The sequence below is a fragment of the Lutra lutra genome, chromosome 14 (assembly GCF_902655055.1).
Source record: "Lutra lutra chromosome 14, mLutLut1.2, whole genome shotgun sequence".
NCBI lineage: Eukaryota > Metazoa > Chordata > Mammalia > Carnivora > Mustelidae > Lutra > Lutra lutra.
In genome coordinates, this window is record NC_062291.1 from 34,964,362 (window position 1) to 34,979,930 (window position 15,569).

Genomic DNA, 15,569 nt, shown 5'->3' on the forward strand with positions numbered 1-15,569 from the left:
CAGGCTCCCATTGGTTACTCTTCTTGTTTCCCTATTCCTCTTTGAGCAGGCACTTCTGACTCTTTCCAAGTGACTTCACCTAAACCAACAGGTTCAAGTCCACATTGGAAAGCTCCCTATTCCGCCAAAACAAACAAACAAAATACAAAAACAAAACCCCTTCCCCCTTCTTGAATAAAAAATAGATCACCACAGAAACTAACATTCTCCTCCCTCAAGTTTGCCACAAGCTTCCAGATACTTCCAGAACCACACAGTAGTGAAATACACTGCTCTCTTGGCTGCTTTACAGTAACTCTTTGGGAAGGCTTCTAGAACGCAGCAGATGCAGACACTTCCTCTCTTGGGTTCCTGCCAAAGCACAAGGCTTTTTCTAAATCTGGGCTGTCTGAAAAGTCTAGAATCTTCTCACTGTTTACACAGATTTCTACCATAATTTTCTTCATGAATAAATGTTATTTCTAGAAAATACAAATGCTTTTGATGTACTAACAAAAGGCTAATCAGAAATGCTGTCCAAATGTTAAACTCTGATGGGATGGTTTAGATTGGTCAGGTAAGAGGTTATTTTTTCACAGCTAAAATGTATTTTGTAACTCAAGTTGGTTTTTTTTTTTGTCATCTTTCAAAGTCCTTAAATCCTTCAATGAATCAAGAACCATTAGCCTACAAAAATTACTAAAGTTTGAAAACTGCATTTCAACAATGATAGAACTCACAGAAATTAAGCATTAATCAAATGAAGAATAAAAACACCTGTACCTCATATCATGCTGGAAAACGAATTCTATGTGGATTAAAGAGCTAAAACCAACAAAAAATAACAAAAAAGAAAAGTTACTGGATCTCTAAAAGGAGAAAAGAATCTTTAAACTTTAAATAAGATAAAACAACCTATCAAAAGCCAGATGGAATTTAAGTACACAAAATAATCTAGGCTTATATGTGTTTTTTAAAAACCCCATAAACAGGGCGCCATTGGTTAAGGGTTTGACTCTTGATTTCAGCTCAGGTCATGATCTCAGAGTCCTCAGATTGAGCCCCACATCAGGCTCTGCGCTGAGCATGGAGCCTGTTTGAGATTCTCTCTCCCTCTCCCTGCTCACAGACAACATGCATGTTCTAGCAAAAAACAAAAAACAAAACCCTATATACTACAAACTAGGAAACTAAAGGAAATGGAGCTCATTTAAGGAGCTCATACAAATAAAAAAGAAAAACACTAAGATATTAATAGGAAAGATTAAGAATACAGAAAGTCACAGAAGAACTATAAATAAACAAAGTTCACTCAGTTATCAAAGACCCATTTTTTTGTTCTTCAAACAATCAAATTTAACAAATTCACAATTAAAAATATGTAATGAAGGTGCTATATATATGTCACAGAACTTAAAATGAGTATATCCTTGGGGCGCCTGGGTGGCTCAGTGGGTTAAGCCTCTGCCTTCAGCTGAGGTCATAATCCGGGCTCCTGGGATGGAGCCCCAATTCCAGCTCTCTGCTCAGCAGGGAGCCTGCTTTCCCCTCTCTCTCTGCCTACTTGTGATCTCTCTCTGTGTCAAGTAAATAAATAAAATTTAAAAAAAAAAAGAAAGAAACTTTGCAGTAAACGTAGGAGGTACTTACACGTAGGAGGAGGTTACATACTCACTTTAAAAAAAAAAAGTACATCCTTTAACTTGTGAATTTAAATGAAAACATAAAATTTAAAAATTAACAAACTCACATTCATTGCTGGTGAGAATGTAAAACAGTAAAGCCACCATGGTTTGGTAGTCTCTTAAAACATCAGACACACTCTTACCATACAATCTGGTAACTGCTCTCCTTTCTATTTAACCCCAAAATTTGAAAACTTATGTCCACACAAAACCCTGCACATGGATATCTTTTTTTTTTTTTAAGATTTTATTTATTTGACGGACAGAGATCACAAGTAGGCAGAGAGGCCGGGGCGGGGGGGTGGTGGGCAGGCTCCCCGCTGAGCAGAGCACACGATGTGAGGCTCGATCCCAGGACCCTGGGATCATGACCCTGAGCCAAAGGCAGAGGCTTTAACCCACTGAACCACCCAGGCACCCCCTGCATGTGGGTATTCCTATATTTCTTCAAAATGGCCAAAACTTGGAAGCAACCAAAATATCCTTCAGTAGGTAATGGATAAATAAACTGGCACATCCAGACAATGGAGTATTACTTCATGCTAAAAGGAAATGAGCTTTCCAACCATGAAAAGGCATGAAAGAATCTTAAATGCATATTTCTTTTTTTTTATTTTTTTATTAACATATAATATATTATTTGCCCCAGGGGTACAGGTCTGTGAATCATTAGGCTTACATATTTCACAGCACTCACCATAGCCCATACCCTCCCCAATGTCCATAACCCAGCCACCCTATCCCTAATCCCCGACCCCCCAGCAACCCTCAGTTTGTTTCGTGAGATGGTCGTGGTGGGTAGGAAGGGAAGAAATGAAAAAAGATGGGATAGGTAGGGAGACAAGCCTTAACTATGTATTTCTAAGTTAAAAAAAAAAAAGCCAATCTGAAAAATCTGAAAAGGCTATGTACTGTACACTTCCAACAAAAGAAATTCTAGAACTATGAAGACAGTAAAAATATCTGTGGTTGGGAGGTAGGAGGATGAAGAGATGGAGCAGAGAAGATTTTTAGGGCAGTGAAAATACTCTAAGATATCATAATGATAAATACATCATTTATTTTTTGGACATACATTTGTCCAAATCCACAGAATTTACAACACCAAGAGTGAATGGGTGATGTAAACTATGTATGGACTTCGGGTAATTACAATGTGTCAATGTAGATTCAATCAGTTATAACAAATGTACCACTCTCGTGGAGGATGTTGAGGCTGTCCATGTGTAGGGGCAGGGGGCATATGGGAAATCTCTGTACCATCCTCTCAGTTTTGCTGTGAACCTAAAACTGCTTTTAAAAAAATAAAGTCTTAAAATAAATTAACATCATACAACACTAGTGGAATATTACTGAATTAGATTAAGTTTCCACTATTCTGACAGAAAGTCATAAATAAATATGGACCAAAACAAAGAAAAAAATTAACATCATAATATGATCATAACTATGCATGAAAATATACAGAGGAAATTCACCAAAATGTAGTTGCTTCTGGACAGCAGAACATTAGGTAATTTTTTTCTCTTTCTCTGTATTTTCCAGATGTCCTAGAGTATATTTACTTTTATAGTGACAAAAAATTAACTCTGTCCAAAATCATAAACCTACAGTAATAATAAAACATCAACTCCCATATTATGTACATCACCCTAAGCTTTTAATGAAGTGGTAACTCCTCTTTAATACAAAAAAGTAGCTAACAAGTACGATCCACATTTGTGCCTCTTCTACATTCTAACTGTTTAAGCCTCCAGATTTCTCTCTCTGCTACAAAGATAGGAAGTTTATATGAAATTAACCCAAATATGCAGCCATGAACTATACTGTCAGAGTAACACATTTTTCTGTTATCCTTCCTCTTACAGACAGACATATGATGTGGCCTAAGCCATTCAATGACATAACATTTGAGGGGTGGGTTTGTGAAATTGTACAAAACAGCTCCTTCTGGAGTGGCTCAGTTCATAAGATATGAATTTGGAGCTGCCTGTGATAACAAGTTTCCCACTTGTCAAGGACACATAGGCGCCCAATCTATAAACAGAACAAAGTCATCCAGAGACATTTCCAAGCTCCACAGTCCTGATTCTCCAATTATTGCTTTGAATCTGTGAGCTACCCGAATAATCTTCGGCTCCCAACCCATTAAAGGGAGCCTCTAAATTCCCTTTTTAAGGAATTTTAAACTACAAAAAGCTGGATTTCTATCATTTGCAATATAAAGTTCACACCAACACAGCATTACTCCAAAGTACTATGCCAAACAAATGAAGACAGCCTTATATAGCAGTGGTTCTCAAACTTTAATTCTATCAGAATCACCTGAAGGTCTGAGACATGTAGATATTGTACATAAGTTCTTAGTTGATGGTGATGCTGCTGGTCTGGGGATTACACTTTGAAAAACCAGATACAAACATCCATTAAAATCACACAAAAGGTGCTTTCTACCTTTAAAAGAGTAAAATTTTACTTCAATTTATTTTTTGAAAAATATAATTCAATGTCTAATTATTCTAGTGAATAGTTCCTCTAATCTTTTTTTTTTTAAGTAGTCTCCATCCCCAACATGGACCCCAACAGGGGGCTCGAACTCAAGACTGTGAGATCAAGACCTAAACTGAAATCAAGAAGAGTCAGATCCTCCACCATCTGAGCCACTCGGGCACCCCTCCTCCAATCTCTTTTAATTCTAGATAGTTGTTAATAAGCAGGCATATCTTTATCAATCACAGGATTTTAAAACAATGGTTTCCTTACTTCTGATGTCTCACTTCCATTTATTTCCATCTTCAATTAGTTAGCAGCTTGCAAAGCAAATCATTATAAGCATCTAAGAATCAAGCATCCTAAAAGACACCAGAGTTTTATCAAAAATAGTAAGATACAGGGGCGCCTGGCTGGCTCAGTCGGTAAAACATGAGACTTTTTTTTTTTTTAAAGATTTTATTTATTTATTTGACAGACAGAGATCACAAGTAGGCAGAGAGGCAGGCAGAGAGAGAGGAAGGGAAGCAGGCTCCCTGCTGAGCAGAGAGCCCGATGCGGGACTCGATCCCAGGACCCTGAGATCATGACCTGAGCCGAAGGCAGCGGCTTAACCCACTGAGCCACCCAGGTGCCCAAACATGAGACTCTTGATCTCAGAGCTGTAAGTTTGTGCTCCACAATGGGTGCAGAGGTTACTTAAAGTAAAACAATAACAACAAAAAAAACTTTTTAAATAGTAAGATACAAATGTCTCCTGTTCTAAATCCTACAACAAGCTGGAAATAGAATGCAAATGGGTTAAAGAGGATGGAAGGAAGGTGAATCTCAGCTCCCTGAAAAGACCAGACTCAAAAAAAAAAAAAAAAAGTCAAAGGGGAGTCAAAGACAAAAATAAATTTATACTAGCATCAAATTTACTATGGAAACACTACAGATACATTACTGATAATATTTTAGTTCTTGGTTAGATGGTAGGTTCATAAGTGCTCATTACCTAATTTTTATAACATACATGTACATTATACATGTTTAATATGCATGAGTATTGTATTTTAGAAACTATAAGGAAAAAAAGTATGAAGAAATCTTTCTGGAAAACATATTCTCAGGTAAGCCCGAATAAAAGTAAATTGCGTAGTATAATACTTATCCAAAACTATCCTACAGTGCTTCTCCCAGAAAAAAATCCAATCCCACACACGCACAGGTCAATCAAACCTGGGAACAGATTTAAAACAGTTCTACTACATTGCAAATATTTACAACTTTGAGTTATCAGAATTCATTGAAGTGTATGTACAAGTTACTTAATGAATTACCAGGAACAGGGTATCTGGCAAATAATTATATTAGCCTTTCAGTCTAACATTTATCTTCCAAGAAAAAAATTTCAACATTTTAAAAACTTGTTCTTTCCCAGATAAGTCATTAAAAATTAATAAGGCCAACTAAAAAAATGCTTGATATTCTAACCTAAACTTTCTCTGACACTAAAAACTTTCCACAGGTCTCCTACCAGTGGCTCCATAACTTCCACAGCTGTTCCAAATCTTCTTTCAGAGGGCTCCAGCTTAAATTTACTTAACCTCATACAAATCTAACATTCGACTATTGGTCTTCCTGACATCTGTGTTAGACTTTTTTTTTTTTTTTTTTTTTTTTTTACAGTTTTTATAATGAATACAAAAGACCAACACAAATCCAGGCTTCTAATTCAGGCTACAACAATATGGTGTATACCAAGACTTGTCATGTCTCTCCCATATAAGTAGGATGGATTTTCTAAGACAACTAAGAGTACTTACTAATAGAATAGTTATATCACAGTTCCTTCCTATAATCCCTCTGGCAAATTGCCATTTGTTTTAACTTAACACCATGAATTCCAGTCATACTTACGCTCCCAAAGAGAGTAAGCCACATCTCAAATACATACAATCTGACAGACAAGTGCTCTAATGGCTACGACCAACTTATCTAACACACACTCTGGAATCATGCTAGCTTTCCCACAGCTTTCTGTACTTGAGAAGTGAACCCAGTCGCTGGTGTAATTCCAACTGAACAGCATTTTGAAATTTAGTTGGAAAGAAGCTCTAAATCAAGATATTAGGCTTAACTGAAGTACCAAATAGTCTGTTTTTTGGAGATTCTTGCAAAACCCAAAGTTTTCCTTGTCAGGAAGAACCTGAATATAATATTATTTCAAAAACACACACCTATTTTGACTATATGGTGCCTCTACCACCACTACTCTCTCTTCTGGAAACTGCCCCAATCTACCTTTAATTCATCCTCATAGTTTAATCAGTCATCTAATACAGTGTGATACCTCTTCCTTCACCAAATGACCAAAGTTCTTTCCTGGAAATTATGAAAATAAAATTGAGAAAAAAAGCACAGGCACTCTTTGAATGCCTGAATTATATTAAGCTCAGGAGAAGTAATGGACCAAGTTTTGACATATAGGTCAAAGAGTAAATGAAGTTTATCTGCAAAGAATAAAAGTGAAGCAAATATACAGAGAGGAAGATAGACAAAAGACAGAAGAAAACATTCTGATGCTGATATTCTTAAAGTCTAATCACATTCTTGACCTCAATTGTTAAGACAACCCTCTATCCCCACAATACTTACACAAATTCCACTGTGTGTTAGTATGAGTTGGGTTTCTGTTTAACCCAGAGATCTAATTGTTTGTCTAACCCTGCAGTTAATATCTTTATAGGAAAAATAAATAACAAGGTAATTTTTTGGCTTAATGGTTAGAAATCAGTAAGCGCCACTTCAATATTAGAGACAGAGTTTAGAATCAATATTTTAATCCATTTTTTAAGAAGATTTAAACTGGAATTTGGATTCAAAATTGAACTTAAATTTGCTTTGTTTTTCTTTACCAGTATTCTGCCTCACCTTTACTTCTGTGATGGTTATATTGCCTAGCAAGCACACCTATGGTTGTGAAAATAGCATAACAAAAAAGAAAATCCCCAGTTATTGATGTCTAGATTTGTGTATATCTTTTATTTATTTTTTTTAAAGATTTTATTTATTTATTTGACAGAGAGAAATCACAAGTAGGCAGAGAGGCAGGCAGAGAGAGAGGAGGAAGCAGGCTCCCTGCTGAGCAGAAAGCCCGATGTGGGGCTCGAACCCAGGACCTGGGATCATGACCTGAGCCGAAGGCAGCGGCTTAACCCACTGAGCCACCCAGGCGCCCCTGTGTATGTCTTTTAAACAGTTCTAGTTTCCACTTTACATGGAATAATCAGGAAAAATGTAAAAATTCAAGAGTGAAATAAAAAGTTTTATCAGCTTAAAAAGATGTGAACTTAAACTCAATGTTTAAAGTTTGTTTCAATTAGAAAAGTCAAGTTCCCCTAAACCAAAAACACTTTACAAATAAATGTAATAAATGTAAGCTGATGGAGAAGGTTTGAGAAAGAAATGGTGCTATTCTTCAATGACTCTTAAACTATGTATTTTAAACTGCATAATATACCTCTTAACTATTTCAAACACTTTACTTAGAAATGCATACATTTCCCAATGTGGGGGGAAAGGTCAGGATTCTTATGCCCAGGATACAGAATATAAAATATAAGTATAAAATAAAAACATAAAAAATTTATCAAAAGTGATAGTAAAAGTCCCAAATTAGTAAGATTCATCAATAATGCCCGCCTTTATTTGGTGATCCCTTAACAAAAAGCTGAATAAGCAAAAAAGGTATCAAAATATTAGGTCAAATTTGACTGCCAGAAAATAATAATAAAAAAACAACAACCAGTAATTTAGATGGAAGTGCCTAGGAGGATATTTGCACATAGAAGACACTTAAGAAACATTACTTTTGGATGTGGGGCAAGAACTTAAGAATACATGGATTTGTTGCCAAAGGTGTCCCAAGGGACATGGAAAAAGAAAAGACTTGGAGAATGGTGGGAAGGAAGGAACAAGCAGCAGCCTAGTCTTCTAGCAGACAGATGCAGACTTTTGTAATTTAAAAATCTGAGTAGGAGAAGTAAGTGGACAAAGGGCAATGGAAGGGAAAAGGGAAAAGTAACCACTAAATTATATATGATTTGTTGCTTATCAATGCTAGCATTTCCAAATATTAACATTGTCTATGTAGTTCTCATTTTAAGAAAGACCTTACAGTAACTTCTCTTGGCTGTATAAACTAGTTGTTATAGTAATGAAACTCTGTATCTAATAACATAAATGTCAATTAATATTGGTTAAGGCATTAAAAACCCAGCAGTAATATAAAAAGCAGCAATTAGAGATTCAAACTCTTAAAACTAGGTTTGCTTTCTAATTGGAGAGTGGTAAATATATATGTGAGAAGTTTAAAAGTCTAATTTCTAAGTTTAAAGATTTTGTACAAACACACACACTTTAAAACTTTATACAGTAACTAAAAGAACTCAAAAAAAAAGTTAACAACTGAGAGGTCAGATCACAATTATCTTCACTCAACTTCTGCATTTTCTTTAATAAACACTTAGTAGAACATTTCTATTTCTGTAAGTAAACTGGAAAGAAAAATAAAAACAAAGTCAAAGTAGCACTGAAGTGAAGAGACAAATTCAAATCATGGACAGACTGAGAAAACCCAAATGTTCAACTCCCCAGATCTACTAGCTGACACAAAACCACCATCAATCCCTTTTGCTCCAAAACAAATTTCATCTATTTTTTATTTACACAGGAAGTTCTGATAAGACAACTTTACTGTCTTCACCACCCTAAGGATACACGTGGAACATAAAACTTAGATTTTTACACTTTGAGTAAGGAATATGAGGTGATGGCAAAATATTCCAAAAGCAGAATTTTCAATGAAACATATAGATCAGTGGAACAAAATAGAGAATCTAGACACAGAAAATAGTCTGTTTGGTTTTGGAAAAGTATAAAAGGCAACTCAACAAAGCAAGGATAATCTAGTTGGATATTCACGTACCAAAAAAAAATGTTTTATTTGGGCACCTCATATCCCCTAATGGACACTGGGCAGCTCCCTGCCCAGGAATTTATATAGATTTTGGGGCAAATTCCATTTTTCTTAACCCTAGTCTCCCGCTTCTCATTCTAGTCTTCAATTCCCTCTTTTTCCTAATGCCAGATCCAAAGCTGTCAAGTTCAGGAAAAGATATATGAAATAAAGTCATATATACTAGAATAAGGAGAGGTGAATTCCTGGTTTATCAATCTAGATATGGGTTTCCATTCAGCACTTATTCAGATTTAACATCAAGTAAAATGTTAGTAACATGCTTGCAAGGCATGTAATTTTCATGTTTCATTTATTTATCCTACGGAACATTTCTTATTACTCTTTTTTTTTTTTTTTTTTTTGACAGAGAGAGAGAGAGATCACAAGTAGGCAGAGAGGCAGGCAGAGAGAGAGAGGGGAGGAAGCAGGCTCCCTGCCGAGCAGAGAGCCCGACGCAGGGCTCGATCCCAGGACCTGGGATCATGACCTAAGCCGAAGGCAGAGGCCTCAACCCACTGAGCCACCCAGGCGCCCCGTTTTTTTTTGTTTGTTTGTTTGTTTTATTTCTTATTACTCTTTTGATTCTCCCACAGTCTACTAGACACATTATAAATGTTTTTAAAATGAAATTAAGTGGAATGATTAAGTTAGTTATACTAACCAGAGACCCTACTTTATTTCAACCCTGGATGTTGAAAACACTTATAATACTTTGGTAATATGCTATTAATTTTTTTTTTCCATTCCACATCCTCAGACTCAATCTGATCACTTATCAAGAATGAAGTACTAAAATGTGAATCAGAAAACAAACAGTCTGGGTGCAAATCCTAGTTCTGAAAATTACTATATTCTTGGGCAAATTACTTGACTTCTTTGAGCCTCAGTTTCTTCATTTGAAAAATAAGGATGATATAAAACTACCTCACAGAATTATTTTAAGGATCAAATTACATAACATATGAAACACTTTAAAAATATAAAGTGCTTTAGTTGTAATCAGGTAGATTAAAAAAATTTTTCTAGAGCCCCGTCTAACGCCCCTAGAAAATTCTTTCAGGGGGAAGGAAAAATTATTGACAAAAGGTTTATTGCCATGTGTTTCTCCCTCCCCCACCAAAAGAAAGAAAGAAAGAAAAAAACAGATAGAAAACTGGTTAAAGTTTACTGGTTTACTGTAGCTATACAGGTGGATAGAAGAAACCACTAAATTAGAACCTTCTCTTTGCACTACATATCATGGAGAAAAAGCTCAAATGCTTAACAAGAGAGAAAGGCTGAGTACATTAACTTATTACAATATTACTTTTTAAATGGAAAATATGTAAACTACCAAAACATGGACATATTTATATGAAACACTAAGCAGGAAGAGGAAAAGGTCTAAGATAATATGCATTCACAGATGACCCTATGTAAGAAGCATGACTGCTACACTGTATTTTTGCCAACGTACAACCAGATATACTAATAGTCATACTGATCATCCAAAGTAACATCAGGAAAAGGAATGTTTCTCATTATATCAAGTTCAAAAATTGTTGGAGTAATTTTAATGAAGTCTTTTGAACTTCTAGTTTTTATTAAGGCATAATATTTGGCCAGAGAAAAACCAATGAGAAGATAGCTTCAATGTGTACAAATAAATAGACTGGGTAGGAACATGAATGATGCATTAACTATTTTCACAAATATACATACACACTTTATTTGGCTTGCATATTCAAATACTATAGATACAAATACACCATTATGATATAGTTTTAAGATGCAAGTACTCACTGTATGCCAAGGGCCTATGCAATTTATTTTTGTTTACATTCAAGCATTTTCTACTTTCAGAGTAAAACCAAAGACATATTAAAACATATGCAGGGAGGGGAAGTGGGGAAAGCATTATCATGTATGATTGCCTAGACAATTTAGCAATTCAACAATTCTCCCACCAACCTATCAACTTTTGCTAAAACCGTTTGATCAAAACTTTATTACTGTCATCTATAGACTCAAATCCAGTCAGATTTACAGCTCAGTTCCATTTTCAGAAATATTCAAGAAATACTGCCTCAAGATATGTAGATGTACTTAAAGATTAACTTCATACATCTTTTATTCTTATACCAGTTTACAGATGTAAAAGGTTGGGGGAGGGGAGTATCTATAAATGTCACATAATACTTCATGCAGATGTGCAAATTTCCATTTTTTTTTTTTTAAGATTTTATTTATTTATTTGACAGAGAGAGATCACAAGCAGGCAGGGAGGCAGGCAGAGAGAGAGGAGGAAGCAGGCTCCCTGCCGAGCAGAGAGCCCGATGCGGGCCTCGATCCCAGGACCCTGAGATCATGACCTGAGCCGAAGGCAGCGACTTAACCCACTGAGCCACCCAGGCGCCCCCAAATTTCCATTTTCTGATCCAGGATCCATATCTTCTATCAGATTCCCAACAGATTTCATGACCTCAAAATAAGTTGAGAACTGCTACTATGTATCTCACAGGGTATACTTTTCAAATCTAAGAGCAATAATTATATCCTAGTTGATAATTAATTGCTAAATAAAAGAAGGCTTCCTTCCATAGAAATGAAGGCTCACAGCTTTACCACGGGTCCCTGGAATAACTCCTGCTGCATCCCTGGAATAAAAGCAGGAATTGGAATTTAACAGCCTTATGAGAGATACTGCTTGTCAGTTACAACCCACTCTGCAGCATTAGAAAAGGTTAACATCTCATCAGAAAGCCAAGGTTCACCTGCAACAACCTGGACCACCTAGGTGGGATGAAGCTTTCTTTTTTCAAAAGTCTTTTACACTGTCTAAATTTTTCTACAGTAATTAAAGGTTGTACATATTTCTTTTATCTGTTTACTACCTTAGTTACCAAGGTACAAAAGAACCAATGTAATTGTCCGCTTATCTAAGTCCTGGCTTTAAGTACTTCAAAATAAAACCATAGTAAGATATCAAAGGAAACAGCATTATCTATCAAAAAAAAGAGACAAAGTGGTGCTTTTCCTAGTTAGTCTAAGTTAAATCTACAAGAAGCATTTGCCATCAGCTTTCTAAAATACTGGCAGGACTCAAGGCATAATGTTTCAAAATCAAAACTGACATGGCTTTTAAAGGTAAATGATAAAACCTATGCTTCCCACAGAAAGAAAAAGGTAGAATGTGAGGTTCTTATTTAAGATTCTGAAATTTTATTCACAGGCTAAAAGCCAAAATTAAAGAAAAAACACACGCAATGCCTATTTAAATTTCAAATGAAGGCAACACATTATAAGTTGTTCACTTTCAGCTTCTTGAATATTTCCTGCTTAAGGTATCCATTTTCTCCATAGAAACTCAATCAGAAAAATCCCTCTAAAATGTTTTATAAATTCAATCACAATGTTCCTGCTATTTCATCTGATTTACCACAGAAAAAGACTAGCCTCATTCATAAAGCTATTCACCCATCTAAACCTAAGAGGGGAAATAAGTTTCTTCCCAGAAACTCTTTTTTTAAAAAGGAGCAAAAACCTGATGAAAGAACACTGCTGCCACGTCTTTTCCCCTCCCCCACTCACATAGTGGCTGTTTCATCCCTTCGGAGGGCATTCCAAGGGAAAGTCTGAGAGCCAGAGCTCTCTGAGAAACCAGAAACAGTTAAGTTGAAATTGGCAAGTCTCTGTGGCCTTTCAGATCAATTCCTAAAAGGAAGGCTCGCTGCTTCTTCATCCCTTTCTTAAAGCAAACAGTGCAAAATTCCCAGAGTCTTCACTCCCCGGAAGGCATCTAAGTGTCTGAAAACTAAACTCCACTTAATACATCCGATTATTTAGGAGAAACAGTCTCCTAGAAATAGGAGAAATGGTACCATCCTCCCTCCCCCTTAAAACATACATCTGGGAGGCTTTCGTGAAATCCCACTCAGAGTTCTCACATAACCACGACACTCGTTTTAACTGATGTGGACTTCTAAAAAGCAGCACACGCTCTGCTGAGAGAAAGAGAAGGGGGATGGTGGGGGAAGCTCCTGTGCCTTTTAAAAAAAATTCGTGGAAGAGGAGGGAAGGAAGAGTAGCTTCCCCCGTGGCTGGGTGATCTGACAGCCGCCTTCCTCAACCCAGCAGCCCGAAACTCGGCGCCCCGGGCAGCGTCTAGCGCTCCGGCAACTCCCCGCGCGCAACAGATGAGTCGAGCCCGAACTTCCCTGACGAGGTCCGCTTCCCGGACCCGACGACTTTTCGGTAGGGCAGAAATGCCTCTAGAGCCTCGCCTCCTGCTCTAAGCTTTAAAATCCGCTCTCCACTCCGCCACATGCTAACCATCTGCCGCCGCGGAGGCCAAAAACCCACGCCCCGCCTTCGCGTTCCCCCCCGGCTTTTGTAGGGAGGACCAGGTATGAGAGCAGCTCGGAAAAATCAACAGGGTGAGCCCTCCCCGGGAAGGAAGGAATATTCAAGAAAGTCCTGGTCCCCGGGGCGGGGACAGAGGCTGCCGCAGCCCCAACGGTCGGGGGCGCCGACCCGGCAACGAGGCGGGAGAAGGGGAGCACGGAGAAGGGCAGAAGGGCCTCTGGGGCAGCCAGGGGGCGCGGGGCCGAGTCTCCAGAAAAGAAGGTATTCAGGTTGCTGTGGTGAGCCGGAGAACCCTCCGCCCCCAAGCCATCCCACCAGAGCGGGCAGGGAGCGGACCGCCACAGCTGCCCGAGAAGGGCCACAGCGGTCCCAGGGCCCGAGCCACAGTCTCCAGAGTCGGGGGAGCCTCTCACCTGGGAAGTGGGGCGGCAAGAGACGGCGCGTTCTTCAGTCCCCGGTAGCCTGCTCTGGGGCCGGATACCTGCTCCCTCCCCTCAGCCCGCGGGCGGCGCGACTGGGCAGTAGAGGGAGCCAGTTAGCCCTTTTATAACCTCTAGGCTGCGACGGCAGCTCTAGGGAGGAGGCGACTGCAGCCCTCGCTACGTGAGCTCGATCACACCAGCGCCCCGGCGACTGCGCAGGCGCCCAGCCCGCGCCTCCCTCCGGTCGGCACCCGCGGCCCACACCCGTACTCCCCTCCGGCCCCAGAGTCTTAGGCGGAGCGGGGAGGGGGCGGGCAGGAGGGCCCGGCAGCCGGTGCGCCTGCGCAGGGTGCTCGCCACGCCGTCGTCGCCTTCGGTACTTGTTGCCTCGCTCCTTTTCATCAGGTTGTTTAAACGCGTTAATTTCAACATCAGCCTCAGGCCTGGGCGTCGAAACCACCTGCAATGAAATAACTTAAATTTGAGAAGAGGAACATGGGAGCGTAGAGAATGAAAGAAGCCTCGGGTGGAAAATAATACAGTGCATTCTTGGTGTATCTGCTGTCGTGGCCTGGAGGCTTTTTGCTTTAAAAACGTGCCTTTTTCACCTCTACTGTTACTTTATACGAATCTCACTCTGCCACCTTTGTACTTTATCAGTAGATAAAGAATACGCACTCCGGAGACAGATTTTTTAAATTTAGTCCCTGGCTCAGCCCTGTAAAACGCAGGGCATTAAGCTCTTTATTTCAGTTTCCTCCCCTGTAAGATGGGAATGATGGTAGGTTCCTTATAGGAATACTGGGAGAGTTAAATGAGATAATGTATGTGAAGCACTTAGTACCGGCCCAGCACGCAGAAAGGACTTGGTAAATATTAGTTGTTGTTACACCATATAAGACACCCAATGTCGTGTTTGGTCTTAGTCTAACGTTTGACTTGGCCATTATGTTCCTGAAAGAACAAAGCCTTGCCATCAAGGAGCAGACAATGAAGGATATCCTTTTACCCTTGTCAGTAAAAGGGAAGAATGACTTCTCGAAGAATTGTGATTCATTAAAGTTGTCTCTGAAGTTTTCCATGTGTGCCAAAAAGCATAGCAATAATTAACATTTGACTCTTACCTAGGAGGTGGAGTTGATTATACAGATACAGAAATAGCGGGTACTTGGAAGCCCTAGGCATCCAGAAAATAGATACAATGATGTCTAACTCAGCGGTTGTCAAAGTGTAGTCGGAGGTCCACAAGATCAAAATTACATCCCACTGAGACTGGGCTTTTGCAGAGATTACATGTTTGGTGATACTGCAGATATCACAGATTGAATACAGAAGCAGATGTGAGAATTCTGTTAAGCCAGACATAGAGGTTCTCAGAAACATGTATGTGCTGCCGAAGCGAGTACGAGATTCTCAGAAATGTAAAATAGCGCCACTCTTCTCACTAAATGCTTTTTGCTTTGAAATAATAGTTCTGGGGCGCCTGGATGGCTCAGTGGGTTAAGCCTCTGCCTTGGGCTCAGGTCATGATCCCAGGGTCCTGGAATCAAGCCCCCAATCAGGCTCTCTGATCAGCAGGGAGCCTGCTTCCCTCTCTCTCCCTGCCTGCCTCTCTGCCTACTTGTGATCTCTGTCAAATAAATA

General features: G+C 38.9%; 1 protein-coding gene across 2 annotated transcripts in view; it reads right to left on the reverse strand.

Moving 5' to 3' along the window:
• The window catches only part of P4HA1 (prolyl 4-hydroxylase subunit alpha 1), an 83,219-nt gene extending 69,159 nt beyond the window's left edge, over positions 1-14,060 (reverse strand). For both annotated transcript variants that reach the window (XM_047702194.1, XM_047702195.1), the window contains exon 1: positions 13,917-14,060. The gene's annotated coding sequence lies outside the window, so the exon portion shown is untranslated. The remainder of the gene's footprint in view (positions 1-13,916) is intronic.
• Between the last annotated feature and the right edge of the window lie 1,509 nt (positions 14,061-15,569).